Source organism: Ictalurus punctatus, unplaced genomic scaffold, assembly GCF_001660625.3.
Source record: "Ictalurus punctatus breed USDA103 unplaced genomic scaffold, Coco_2.0 Super-Scaffold_100046, whole genome shotgun sequence".
NCBI lineage: Eukaryota > Metazoa > Chordata > Actinopteri > Siluriformes > Ictaluridae > Ictalurus > Ictalurus punctatus.
This window is the reverse complement of record NW_026521087.1, coordinates 190,009-205,447: the sequence shown is the minus strand read 5'-3', so window position 1 is coordinate 205,447 and position 15,439 is coordinate 190,009. Positions and strand designations below refer to the sequence as shown.

The 15,439-nt window shown below is 40.3% G+C and overlaps 1 long non-coding RNA gene across 1 annotated transcript; it reads right to left on the bottom strand.

Moving 5' to 3' along the window:
• Positions 1–5: 5 nt before the first annotated feature.
• Positions 6–14,893, bottom strand: LOC108262708 (uncharacterized). The gene is made up of 13 exons (XR_008394195.1): positions 14,424–14,893; positions 9,126–9,174; positions 8,847–8,911; positions 7,830–7,976; positions 5,553–7,706; positions 5,326–5,457; positions 4,048–4,101; positions 3,824–3,942; positions 1,189–1,481; positions 919–1,092; positions 544–655; positions 307–368; positions 6–174 (listed from the first exon to the last, which is right to left on the bottom strand). It is a non-coding gene; the product is annotated as an uncharacterized LOC108262708 (long non-coding RNA).
• Positions 14,894–15,439: the final 546 nt, after the last annotated feature.

The following is a 15,439-nucleotide window of genomic DNA, read 5'->3' as shown; positions in this document are numbered from 1 at the left end:
TGTACACACACACACACACACACACACACACACACACACACGTGTGTACACTCAATGTGCAGTTTTCCTGTAACCACTCCATTCTCCATCACGGAGGCGCTTTAGTAGGTGTACGTGTGTGTGTGTACAGATGTTACCTCCACATTACTCCCCATGACATGCAGTATTTTGGCTCTGTAGTAGTTCCCAGGTTTGGTGTGAGTTTCAGAGAAAGGGGCGAGACACAGAAAATTTGAATAAAGTGAGACAGGAAGTGGGCAGAGCGCCCGTGTATTAACGGCCACTGTTACTGTATTAATTAGCCACCTCTGTTTCTCCAGACTTGCCGCGTGAGCCTGGAAACCCCAGAAATGCCCGACTTTGATGACCTACACACACACACACACAAATCCAGTTAGTGCACACACACAGACAGACAGACACACATTGAAATCCTGTTAGTGCGCGCGCACGCACACACACACACACACACACACACACACACACAGGAGCCAATGCTTTTTTTTATTTGTGCACTGAAAGTGAAAGAGGCGGAACAGACACCTCGGTGATATTGACGATAAAGACAGGGTTAGACGGAAGATTCTCCAGCTCAACGGAGCTGCTCAGAACCCTGACAGGGCTCACTGACTGATTCTGAATATCCACATTCAACCTGAGAGAGACACACACACACACACACACACACACACACACACACACACACAGTGAGTGAGAGAGACACAGAGAGAGACCTGTAACAGAACAGCACTAATGTACAGAACATCATCTAAACATCACACTGTCTAGGGGATGTGGTCACATGACTACTCTCACTTAAAATGTAACTATGACTCATCTGATGTTGCTCGCTGCAGTGTGTGTGTGTGTGTGTGTGTGTGTGTGTGTGTGTGTGTGTGTGTGTGTGTGTGTGTGTACCGTGTATATCTGAGGTGTGAGATACACTACCCCTCTGCCCAAGTCTCCACCTCTCCAGCGGGTTAAACGTTGAGATGGAGAGGAAGTCTCTGCTGCGTGAGGAGGAGAGACAGAGAGACCTCTGGGAGGACGCCAGAACCTCTCATTGACGAGCGGTAGAACTCTACATAGGCCCTGATACACACAGACCCACAATACATGTTTATAGAAAATCACAATTAAACACACACACACACACACACACACACACACACACACACACACACACACCTGGAGCTGTCAAAGGAGATGGATTTGACTTAACCACAGTGTCTGAAGAGAGACTGGAGCTGTTTATAGTAGAGGAATGCAAATGGAGGGAGATTACACACCTGAGAGAGAGAGAGGGAGGGAGAGAGAGAAATATTATTATTAATATTATTAATCCCCTAGTTAAATGGAAGCTGACTGAATACTACTACGATGGTCCTGGGGTCGTTTCCATAGAGTTCCTTGGAGGCGAGCTCCTCGTCCACAGTTCCCTGGAGGAAGCAGTTCGGATAAAATGCGCCTGCAATCGCCACCTGAACAACGGAAACATCACTGATACTTAATAATTATTATTTATTTTCTGCAGGAGTAAGTTACACTTCTTGGACTTTGTCGTCATGGTGACAATTTTAAACTCTGCATTTGCAATTTTACTTTGGATGCTTGTGCTTCTAAGGCTGTGAATTATGACTAATATTTATATTTACTGTATGTCAGGGGTGCCCACACTTTTTTGACTTGCGAGCTACTTTTAACATGACCAGTCAAAGAGATCTACCTACATTAAAAATGCGAAATATATTTATATATACACTGCGTATACTTTATATATATTATATTTTTATATATACACACACACACACACACATACAATATATGTTCATGTACCTTGCATAACTGCATGAACCCTTATGGCGCGATACAATTCAGTACATTTTTGGTCATTACCTTACTCTGACGACGTGCACTGAATAGAATCAGCCAGGGTTGCATAGTCCGGACAGTAGCTGCTGGTAGCCAGCCTCAGGCAGGCCTCCAAATGATGATCAGTCATTGTGGAAACGGTATTTGGAATTAATGATCTTCATGTGGGAAAAGGCTGACTCACATAAATAAGTAGAGCCAAATAATGCAGTCAAGGAGGTGGCACATTTCCTCATGTTTGGGTACTTTTCCCCTGTGAGTAAGTTCCAGAACTGTCCATGAGCCCTGGACTTCACCTGAATGTCAGTCTGTAGTTTCAAAATCTCATCCTCCACTTCAGACGAGTTCAGGTGAAACAGCGCTGCAATTTTCGGTGCGAGTGAATCAACCTCAACATTGTCCCTAAATGGGTAACACATGAATGTGGCGAATGCCTCCAATAAAGCAAAGTCTTGAAGCGTCTGTCAAACTCTGACCAACAGCTGTCAATCTGCTCCGTGTAGCGTGCAATGTTAAACTGCGCACAAGCAGCAATTCCGCTGCGTCTCCAGATCTGACGCGAGGTTTTGGAAGTTCCCAAAAACATGGCGCTGCAGCTTTGAGAACAGAAGTTGCATTTTACGTTTAAAGGCATTGACTGCCTTTAATTTTTGTCTTTTCCTTGCAGCTCCAAATTAAGTTGGTCAGATCAGTTAAAAAAAGTCCAGCAGCCACTGATCATCATTGACCTGGGTGTATTCTGCATGTTTAACAGCAAAAAGAAACTTGCTAATCTCCGGACAGAGCTCTCGAAATCTCTGCAGGAATTTACCCCTACTAAGCCAACTCACGTCAGTGTGTAGCAGGAGCTAATTGGTCGCAGTCTGCCTTCTCCAGATGCGCAGCTGTCTTTGAAGTGATCTAGCACGTATACCTCGAATAGTGAAGGCTACAGCAGGGGGAAGAGCTTTCTCTTATAGGGCCCCACAGTTATGGAACAGTCTTCCTATTAGTGTTCGGGACTCAGACACAGTCTCAGTGTTTAAGTCTAAGCTTAAAACGTATTTGTTTACTCAAGCCTACCCTGACTAGATTCTGTTCTACTTTCTCCCTCTCTCCTTTCGCCGAGCCCCACACGAATTTATGGAGATACTAGAGATCCTGATCCTTTCAGCCTCTGGATGGAGCTCAAATCTTCTTTAATTCCAGACTGCTGGGACTACGGCTGCTCTTAACACCATACAGACTTCATATAAATCCATAATGAACTTTTTCACAATATCTGTTGTTACCCAGATGAGGATGGGTTCCCTTCTGAGTCGGGTTCCTCTCAAGGTTTCTTCCTCTTAAAACATCTTAGGGAGTTTTTCCTTGCCACCGTCGCCACTCAGTGGCTTGCTCAGTTGGGATAAATTCACACCTTTAATATCTGTATACCGTGTTGATATTTCTGTAAAGCTGCTTTGAGACAATGTCTATTGTAAAAAGCGCTATACAAATAAAATTGAATTGAATTGAATTGAGTATAGAACAGGCGATCTTTATTGCCACATCCATGATCTCTTTTATGTCAAGCATTCTTGCACATAAGGCTTGTTGGTGTATTATGCAGTGGTAGTTAAGGAAGTCAGGGAAAGCGTCGTCTTCCCTGCACTTGGCAATGAATCCATTTGCGCTGCTCAACCATTGACTGATATCAATTTGCACACTGGGAGCCGCGATTTCTCTCGCTAGCCTTTAGCACTGGCGCGCTTGATCGCACACGCGTGGTGAGAGAAAAGACGAGATCTCAGACTGGCTGCCCTGTACGTCAACTAACATCTTTTTTTTAATGGCGATCTACCCGCACTTCCTTTGCGATCGACATATTGGGCACCCCTGCTGTATATATTTTGACCTGAAGAAAAAAGCCTCTTTATACACATATGCTGTTAAACTACACCTGCTCTACTCGTGTGTGTGTGTGTGTTACCTGCACTATGAATTTCTGTGCGTGCGTGCTGGTGTAGTCAGAGGGAGAGGAAGTTTCGCTGATGTGCATGTTGAATTGTGACACTCGATTCTTCAGATCCTCAAACAACTCAGCCACCTCTAACACACACACACACCAGAAATGATAGTTAGGGATCTGTGTCAAGAAGTGTGTGTATAGATGTGTGCGAGTGAGTGAGTGAGTGAGTGAGTGAGAGTCATAACCTCTTGTATCCATTTGATCTGAATGCAGTTCTCTTTGCCCCACTCCAGCTCATCCTAAAACACACACACACACACATCAGTACCACTTTATTTATTTCTATAATCCAACACGTTATAATTCAACATAACTGTCACGATCTCCTGCCTCCCATACGCCGTGTACCGGTTTAATCTATTTCCTTATTTGGTCAGAGCTTCCTGTTCTTATTACGATGTCCTCTCTCTGACTGGTTCCTATTTCTTAAATTGTGCACTCTATCTGTACACTACACACTTGACCATCTAACACCTGGATATTTGAAGAGCATACAAACACACACACACACACACACACACACACACACAACCTGCGTGAAGTTGGACCCCCCACCAACACAAAACATCGTCAGAATAGTTTGTGCTGGTTTGTGCCGTAAAAATTTTCATTTGTGCTGCTTCAGTTCTGGAGATATTAAAAGAATATTTATAGGTCATTCTGGGGTCACTCGAACCCCCCACATGCTCCAAATTCACCCCAAATGGTCTCAATAATAATAATAATAATAATAATAATAATAATAATTCAAAAGAAGAAGACTATAGCGCCTAAACCTAAAAAAAATGAATGTGTCTAAACGTTTGACCGGTAGTGTATGTTTCCAATGCAAGTGCTGTAGTACAGGTGTGCTTGGTTATATCTTACATAGGTCTGTTAGGTTATACACGTGTCTATATGCAGTGGTTGTCAGTAAGTATACAAGAATAAGTATATAGTTATGTATCTCTTTATTCTCCTTTATTTACGTAGTATTGTTTTGGTATTATTGTTTTTTTCCATTTTATTTGATTTTTTCTGCCAAACGACTGCCCACACTCCAGTCCAGTAGGTGGCGGGAATGCCTCTTTAGCATTAAAACAAAAACGAAGAGAACTATAGCGCCTTAACCCACACTGCGCATGCGCGAAGCCGGATGAATCGGCCATTAAACTAGGAAAAGAGCTCTAATTAGCCAGTGAAGCTAAATGTCGTTCTGCCACGTCCACTTATAAAAGTAAATCATGCAGTATTCTCAGACTGGGCAGTTATTGACAGTGAATTCATCGTTTTAAATAGAATCAAAAATAACATCGACCTATTTGCTAATCATATTTCGAATAGCTTGCTCATTAATTACACTGCGCATGCGTGGACTGGACTGCCTCCTCAAAAGCTAGCACCGCTAGTATATTTGTACAATATTAACATTAATATTGAACCAGAGGAGTGAATAAAAAAAGTTATAAAATGTTATTTCTCACTTCTCCTCCTCTTGTTCTTCTCCGTGCGGATGTGAGTTATCTTTGGTCGGGTCCTGGGTGATTCGGTCATTAGTGAACCGAGCTCCGAGAGTGAATCAGTGCGCCGTCACCGCCTGCTTCATACTGATACACCTGAAACACAGGTGTTAACACCGTTAACTACACACATACACACGATACAGCACAGAACACAACGTGTTCGGTTACACAGAACCGAATAAACTCACTTTAGTTTGGGTCCAAACGGGCCAGAACTAACATTAACACTGCTTTCTGCTCTTCACTTCGACTTCTCGCGCTCGTGGTGACGTCACCAACGTAACGGACGTTGACGTAAATTTGAATATGTGAGGAGAAAATAAAATAAACCCAAATATCATTTCATAAAAAGCTTCATTATTCTCTTCTTAAACACGATAGAGGATAAGATATATAACAGATAAAAAACAGCTTTATCATTATTTTAAATCAAATCCACTTTAAAAGTGCTCCTAATTACATTTTAATTAAAAATATACTTCATCTTACTCTAATTTAATTTTTTTAATTAATATTTAATTCATCGATGATTGTAGTCGTGTTGAGGTTTCACGTTATTTGTGCTTTATCATCATAAATATACACTTTGTTTAAACTTTTGAGTTTGGACACAAAATGTAAACATTCCTCATGAATCCAGAACATTCATTTATTATTTAGAAAGTAATTAAACAGCTGAATAAAATGATCAGATTAATCACTTGCAACATTTAGGATATGAATTTCTTGTGTTAAGTGAGGTTTTTAATTATACACATAGATTTTATTTATTTGTAGTTTTCATGTTTGACTCAGTACATTACACTATATTTAATCAACTATTTATCAAGTTTTCAATATTTAACTGAATGGTTGTCCAAGATCAATAAAAATCTCCAAATAATCTATCAACACAATCAATACATCTCATCAGTAAATTAAAAATCTACATTTATTCAGCTGATCTATTGACTGGTTTATTGAAAGTTTTACAGCTTACGCAGGTAAAGAAGCCGTGGCTTTAATCTGATTGATTTCTAATGATAGTTAAATGACAAAATACAGAATTGAAGAATATCTTTATTTAAATTCAAAATCATGAATCATTTAAAAATATGGACTACATGTCATTTCTACAAGTGTTCATACAGACAGAAAGACCAGAGATGAAACGGATTTAACAGATACAGGACAATTAGGACAAGGAAAGTGAGAGAAATAGAATGATCATTTATTTTTTTTTGTAAAAATTACAACTGTGTTCAAGATCACAGCAAAAAGACAGTAGAGGAAACGAAGGAAGGAAAAAAGCCATTTCCTGTTTAAATTCAACAGTAAAAATCACGAACTGAAGACATCGTGACTTTTTGAAATCGTTTATGTTTTTGAGTCAAACGGAGCAGGTGGTGATGGATCATTTCTGTTCCTCGAAGAGTTTTTAAAAACAAAAAAAAAAAAAAAAAAAAAAACACATTAAATCCTAAATGTATGAAAAATAAATATTATGTACATTTTATGTCTAATTACAGTGAACCTGACAGAGTGAAGCTGACAGAGGCGAAGTGTTCACGCTACAGCAAATTTCACCGGTTGACACTAAACTCAACTCGCTCACTTAGGAGGTGCGTTTCTCTGTCCCGGGATATTCCGAGCACTGTGTGTGAAAGCACCTGAGATGTCCAGCATGGAGACGTGTGTGTATGTTGATGTGTACACAGTACCAATGGTCATTTGGAATTGTAAAGCAAAACTTTACAAAACTCTTTCTGCACTCGATTGAGGAAACACAATGATAAATAAATAAATAAATAAATAAATAAATAAATAAATAAATAAATAAAATCTGTCCAGCTTCCTCCTCTTCATCCCCCAGAATGACGTGTGGGTGACGGATTGACGGATTTAAAAAAAGATGTCTGGGCAAACTATGACCTCCTCGAGTTAAAAGAGAGCATCCAAGGAAATTTAATGTGTTAACTGCACTACATTCTGCAGTCACACAGCACCAGAAAGAAAATGTACATCTACTAGAACACACAAAACAGGCTTTTGAGTATTAGTTACCCTGTCTTACTGTACAAAGCACCTGCAAATAATCAAGCAAGTTCATCTATCATTTCACTTCCACTGTTCAGTCTTTTGACCAGTCTAAAAATAAAAAGACTAAAAAGAAACTGAGACTTAGCAAGAAGAACTAAAGATCTGTGGATGATGAAGTCTCAGTTCCACCGCAGCTTCAACAGCCCTGGATCTTCTCCTTTAAAGCTTGGAGAAGGGCACGTCTTTCGGACTCTTTTTCCCAGGGCTGCCTGCACTGACTTCATAAGATCCTGTGTCTGCAACATGTTCATGTTCCAAGTAGCCTGGAGACGCAGAGGAGAAATCTCAGATTTCGACCGCTCTACTTTGTGTTTGTGGCCATACTGTGTGTGCATGGGTCTACCTTGAGGCTAAAAATGCTATTCATGTCTTAAGCAGGTTCTTACCATGTAGTCTAGGCTCTCAGTCACACTGTGGTCTCAGGAGTAGAGGAGGTTGATTTTGGTTCCCTGGACAGCAACTGGACTCCGGCCTGCAATCTCACCTGCTATTTCCAGAGCTCCAGCAATCATTGAACATCAGGGAATACACAACTGCAGAGATGAAGAACAGAACACACACTTGCCTTCATTTATACTAAATAATTAAGCTACTGGGGGGGGGGGGGGGGGGGGGTACAACCCAAAGTCACATTCTTCTGTTATCGTTCCATATCTTCCATGTGTCAGTCCAGAATTTCACCATTTTGTGATCACAGAAATTAACACAAAATCAAGAAACTCCACAATATTCAGAGGAGCTTCCACTTTTTCAAAGTTACTGCAGATTTGGGCCAAAACATGTCATGACACATCACCACAACAGGCCTTCAGCACAGGTTACTCTACTTCCTGAACAAGTGCAGACCCGGATACAAGTTACGTTCACATTCATGGGACAATTCACAGTTCCAGTGTAACCGAACTCGGACCACCTTCTACAGGTGGTCTCGGGTTCAGTACCGCAGTGCACTTCCCAGTCCACATTACGACGGTCATATTACCAACTTTTCATGCAAACTGCTCTGTTTGGGACTAAACTTCCAGTGGGAAAGCCCACTAGAACAGCTACACTGCAGAATTTCTGTCTAAAAATGAACAAATTTCAGATTTTGTAGCTCTTCTTTGATAAATGACAAGATGGCAATATCATAAAATAGTCCTTTGTATTAAAACCAGACATCTGATGCTCACTGTGGTTTATTTAATCTTCAACAAACTGCAAATGTAAATAATTGTTCAGAGTGTGCCCCCTTGTGGTCAATTCTTTCATAGGGGCTTGTTCAAGTCAGAACAATCAGCCCATTCTTATCTTCTCATCACTTACTATCTCTATAGTGATCATATGGACAAAAATAACTTGTTTACAGATCTTGGTGTAAACATGTAAGCAAGCAATGTATGGCAAGTTAATGTTCCTCATACCTTCACCTGAAACCAGCCATCCTGTGTGCACAGACAAATATCACAGGCTGTGATTAGATCCACTCCTGCGAAAGAAGAAATCAGATCCACAAAAAAAAAAAAAAAAAAAAAAAAAACCCACCGTTAGTAATTCAGTCTCCTGCAACTAAAAGCCCCAGTAAAAGATAACTCTCTGATGGTTAAAGCTTTGCAGGAAAAGTGACACCACAACTCTGGAAAGTTCCATCCATATTGTTTGCTGAGTGTATGAGATGATGGTACTTAACACTCCCAACAGACCTGCTTCCACACAAACGCCATGCACTTCCACCACCAGGGGCTTTGGACACTGTAGACACAAACACAAAGTTCAGTTTATATAACCACAATGTATTACTCTAATAGGTTACTGATTGTGCAAATACTACATGCATGTAGAATCCCTACATGCTTTGCGTTTAATTTATGTAACGAATAAACATGCAGTTAGATGAGCTTCATTTTGGTAAAATGTTAATATAATGATGTGTTCGACCTTATATACAGCCACAATACCAACTGTAACAGTGTTGACTTCACAAAATACAGGTTTTTATTTCCTGAAAAGTAACAGTGTGTCATATGAGGTTTCCACTTGAGAGTGACATGTACAGTGTCCTCCACTAATACTAGCACCCTTGGTAAATATGAGCAAAGAAGAAAACCTTTGTTCAAAAAAATATTCACAAAAATACTCTGCTCTCATGGATAAACAATTGCAAACACCACAAGTTTATAAAAAAAATGTTAAATAGGTGTACAACAATTATTGGCACCCCTATGAATCCATGAGAAATGTATTTGAAGTATATTCCTCTTCATATTTTACTTTTTTGTACACTTGGGTAACTAGGAACGGGACATTGTTCAACCATGACTTCCTGTTTCTCAGGGATAGGTAACGCATAAGCCAAATTCTCTTACTCATTCAGAACAATAAGTGAGGCCAAGATATATTCAGTGGTGCTTGAAGGTTTATGAACCCTTCAGAATTTTTTATATTATATATGATTAAAGATGACCCAAAACATCACATTTTTACACAAGTCCTAAAAGTAGACCAAGAGATCCCAGTTAAACAAATGAGACAAAATGATATTTGGCCACAGACAGATCAACTCTGCATACAGGGAAGCTTTGTTTTATGGGGGACTCGCGTAGTGGTTCCACATCCGCGGCGTGCGGCTCTTCTAAGACATCTACACGAAACCCATCCGGGAATTACCAGGATGAAAGGCCTGGTGCGTAGCTATATGTGGTTGCCACACTTGGATGCAGAGGTGGAAGCATTGGTCAAATCGTGTGCAGTCTGTCAGGAAAACAGAAACGCTCCGGCAAACGCGCCACTGCATGCGTGAGAGTTACCAGAGCAGCCATGGAGAAGGATTCACATTGATTACGGTGCACCGTGGATGGGTAGAATGTTCTTGATCGTGGTAGAAGCATTCTCAAAATGGATAGAGGCTCATCTGTTAATCAAGTCTACATCCACAGTTACCATTCAGTGCTTAAGACAAACCTTTAGCCAACACAGGATACCAGAAGTAGTGATGTCAGACCATAGCAGTTTTTTTTTTTGTTTTTTTTTTTAAACCAGTGCTGAATTCCAAGAGTTTATGGAAAGAAACGGAATTAAACACAAGCACAGCACCCTACCATGCATCTTCCAATGGTCTGGCTGAAAGGGCCTGTTGGCTCAAATTTAGCTTATTACCCAAAAACATTTAAAACTCAACTTAGAAGCCAATACTCACATCTACCTCTGAGCCCAGTTGGAGATGGAAAAAATACACCAGCCGTGAGTGAGAAGAAGCAAGGGTCCAGCTTTATTGTTCCATTCCACCACACGAGATCCACACCTATGAGAATTCTCAGAAGTGATCCCAATACCCTGAGCTTAAGTTCCAGTATTTATACTGTATTTACACACTAGATAACCCATATGTTTCGAGAAGACTATGATCTCACTACCAATAGGGTTAAAAAAAAAAAAAAAAAAAAAAAAAAAGAGCTTATTTACCTTACTATTATGTTCCAGAAAAGGCCTATTTCACTTACACATAGAATTGAAACAAGGGGTTTTAATTTACACATAAAATCAGAACCCAGGCATTTCTAATAACCCAGAAAATAAAAACCCAGAGTTACTTACTAGTTACTTAGGTGGTCAGAAACCAGGATTCTCAATTACCTAGGAAAATAAAATGACGTAGACAAGACGACTAAACAACCGGTAGGGACCTTGGTCTTATCGTTATCTCGAGGTTGGGGGGCAGTTTGACCCAGCCACCCTTATAACTGGCTCTCTTCATGGTCTTCTAAAAATTAAGGCTTTCCTTGCGAGACGAGAACCCTCACCATTTGAATCATGAGTAAGTTATATTTTTCTATTTTTCCTGTATTTCTCGTTTATAATTTATTTTCATATTTGCACTATATTTCTTATTTTATATATATTTATACTACTTGAAAAGCGGTTTACTGTACTTACAACTTCTTAATATCATTACAGTTCTACTGTCCTGCATATCCTACTATTCTGTCTTTTTATAGAGTTTCTCTATTACTATAAGATATTATTAAAGTTATTCATGTGTGTGTGTATGTTGTGTCTACTTGCCGCCCTTGACTGTACGAGCGTGTGTGTGTGTATTAGCACGCCTCAGCTCAGCTCGTATACCTCTTTGACTTTTTTGACTATTACTGCTCTTAAAGATCTTTAAAGTGTAATTCCAATTTGTCAATGTCCGCCTAATCCCGCTTCTATGTGTCTAGGTGCCCGTCTTTTCTTCTTCTCCCCTTTGCTGGATGCTAGGTCTCCCTTATGTTTATTTTATGACATTTTTTATCCACAACAGGCCATTCAAACATTCAAAACCCTGAGGAAAGAGTGCTGGAGAGTCCATTGAAAAAGCTAGCCAGAGTGCTGTTCAGTTACCGAACGACGCCACAGTCGACCACTGGCAAATCAGCCGCTAAACTGCTGTGTGGAAGGAAACTGGTCTACACAGGGTCTCACTGAGACACAAATAATTGAGACAAAAATGGTACCATGACCAACATGGAAAGGAAAGATATCTCGTGGTGGGTGACCCAGTGTATACTAGGAACTTCAGCTCTGGACCTACTTTTATTCCAGGAACAGTTCAGAAAAAGACTGGTCCTGTATGGTGCACAGTAGCATTGCGAAGTGGGCAAGTAGTGCACTGACTTATCGATCAGGTGAGAGACGGGTACAATGAAACATCCATAGCCCAGCACCAGAGTTGTAAGACACTTCACGGCCAGATGTTGACATTCCAGCGCATTCTACAAAAGACTCAGGTTCTTCATTCTCTGAGGAAAGTCACAAACAAAAACTGGGAGGAACTTCTGAAGTGGCTGTGTCAAACTTTCCTTGGGATGGAAAACCCTGAGTTGAGAAGGTCTACACGTACTAAATCTCCAAGCTATCTGAAAGATTATAATTAGTGTAGTGGTGAGTTCCGCAACCGCAGAACAAGAATGAACCCAGGAACTGAACTGAATCTCAAGAGAAAGTGGGGCATGCAATAAGACAATGGCCCAAAACAAAGAATGGTTAAAGAACAATAAAGTTATTGGTTTGGAATGGCCAAAACTGATGTCCAAGCCCATGTGCAGGACTAATCAACAGTTACTGGAAATGATTAGTTGCCGTTATTGCTGCACAAGGGGGTCAGACCAGATACTGAAGGCAAAAGGTTCCCATACTTTTGCCACTCCCAGATATGTAATATTGGATTATTTTCTGCAATAAAAAAAATGACCAAGTATAATTTTGGTCACATTTGTTTAAATGAGTTCTTTGTGTAGTTTTAGGACTTGTCTGAAAATCTTGTGTCTATTTATGTAGAAATATAGAAAACTAAAGGGTTCAAACTTTCAAGCACCACTGTAGCTGTGAAGTGCAGCAAAAGGTTGTTGAGCTTCACAAAATGGGAAGTGTCTATAAGAAAATAGCACAAGCATCGAAAATGCTCATTTCCACCATCAGGGCAATAATCAAGAAGTTCCAGTCAACTGGAAATGTTATGAATCAACCTGGAATTGGACGCGTGTCTATATCGTCTCAACACACTGAAGAGGACGGTTCGAGTGGACAAAACATCTCCAAGGATCACAGCTGGAGAATTGCAGGAGTTAGTTGCGTCTTGGGGTCAGAACGTCTCCAAAACTACAATCTGAAGTCACCTACATCACAAGTTGGAAGGGTTTCAAGAAAAAAAAGTCTCTACTCTCATCCAAAAACACACTCGGGTGTCTTCAGTTGGCCAGACACTACTGGAACTTCAAATGGGATCGGGTTCTATGGTCAGATGAAACCAAAATAGAGCTTTTTGGTAATAAACACCAGAGGTGGTTTTGAAGCACACAGAGAGGTAGCCATATGGAAAAGTACCTCATGCCCACGGTTAAATATGGGGGTGGATCTTTAATGTTTTGGGAATGTTTTTCTGCCAGAGGACCTGGACATTTCGTTAGGATACATGGCATCATGGACTCTACCAAATATCAACAGATATAAAATAAAAACCTGACTGCCTCTGCCAGAAAGATTAAAATGGGCCGTGGTTGGATCTTCCAGCGGGACAGTGATCCAAAACATACATCAAAATCAACACAAAATCAGTTTACTGACCACAAAATCATCGTCATTTAACACTAATGAGCAGTATTAAAAATATTAACATGGATATCTGAGTCTGATAATAAAATTAACTTCTACTTACAGTCAAATTTTGTAGTGTTTAGGACATTTAACACCCTTCCGTCCAAAAGAAACCAAAAGGGGGTACAAACTTTTACACTCCACTGTATTTGGTTGAAATTGCGCTTATAGAACAACTGAACAGCAACGTTTCCATACAGGTTTTAGTGAAGTGTTTAACAATAGCAACTTGACTTGAAATGGATGTTGTTTCATTAGCGTGGCCTGTGCCCAAATCCTGCACGACTGCGTATCTAGGTACACTACACACGGTCTGAACGAATGGAGTCTCTACCGCACCTAGTGCACTAGAGATAGACATTCCATACAAGGTGATTTGGGACGGAGCCAGTGCACAGAAACCGTTTCCCTGCGAGAGGCGCAGGTGGAGCTGGAGCTGTGTGACTGATTTGTGCACCTGTGACTACAGAACTACCTCAAGTCTCCACACAGAGAGCTGTTCAAGAGAAAAACACTCCTAAAGAACAAATCACTGCGCCAGCGAGACATCAACCCTTTAACTAGACGTTCATCCCAATTCCACACAAATACCGCGGAACTATTTAGGGCTGAGAGACAGTTCAAAAAGCACTGAAAATAAAGTCACTTGGTAAACAGTTGCTCTCTGCGTCACCCAGACAGCGAGGCGGATAAACTACAAGTTCCCGAGAAGCGTCAGATTTACTAAACTAACTAGTTCACCGTTTATCCGGCGCTAAATAAATTCCCACCGAGTTAACTCAGGTTAGTACTTTATACTAAAACAGCCGCAGAGCTAATAAGCTAGCAGCTTAGTGAATAAATAAGACCAAACGCGTTCACCTACCCACCTATAGTTGGGTGTGAAGTCTACAAGCTGTTCAGTGCTGCGTTTTCTCTCCACTTCTGTAGTTCTCCGTCATTAAATGCGGTTCAGAGACGGCTTCCATTACACCAATCACCAGCCCTCAGTGAGTAACCCGCTCGCCATGTACAACCTGCTACCTTTAACAGACCGACGCGGTTAGTCACGCCCATGGACGCCAGAGAGGATAATATGATTGGTTCGAACGTGCGTGGTGGGTGGAGCCACGAGAGAGCCCGTTTCCAATTAATAACAAGCTGTAACTTTTAGGCTAAAAAGTTGAATTTTGGTCTTATCAGGTATCATAACACATTATTTCACATGGTTTGGGGAGATTGGATGTATTTTTATGTACTCGTTGGTTCTAAAAGGCTTCCGTCTTGCCACCCTACCCCAAAGCCCAGAGATATGAAGAATTTGGGAGATTGTTGTCACATGTAGGGAGAAACCAGTACAATTCACTGTGTGCAGATAAAATACAAATGACCACTAAAAGGTAACATTATCATTTATTTCATGCCATACCAGCGTAATACAAAAATGATGATGATGATGATATTATTATTATTATTATTATTATTATTATTATTATTATTATTAATACATTATATCCCTTCACTTTATATCTTTCCACTTACTGTATTTTAAGACATTCCCAATGTACCTGAACCATGCTGTCTAGAATTATTGAGCTATGTTTAGGAATTTGGGACTGCTTGAAAATGATTAGATTATAAACATCTGTACATGATTTGAATTAACTTTATGCTTCTTTTGTTACAGCAGTACATCTTATTCATACATTATATACATGAATATTATTTGTCATGACAAATTTACACCAATCAGCCACAACATTAAAACCACTGACAGGTGATGTGAATGACAGTGATTATCTCATTACAACGGCACCTGTCAAGGGGTGGGATACACAGTATTAGGCAGCAAGTGAACAGTCAGATCTTGAACTTGATGTTTTGAAAGCAGGATAAATGGTTAAGG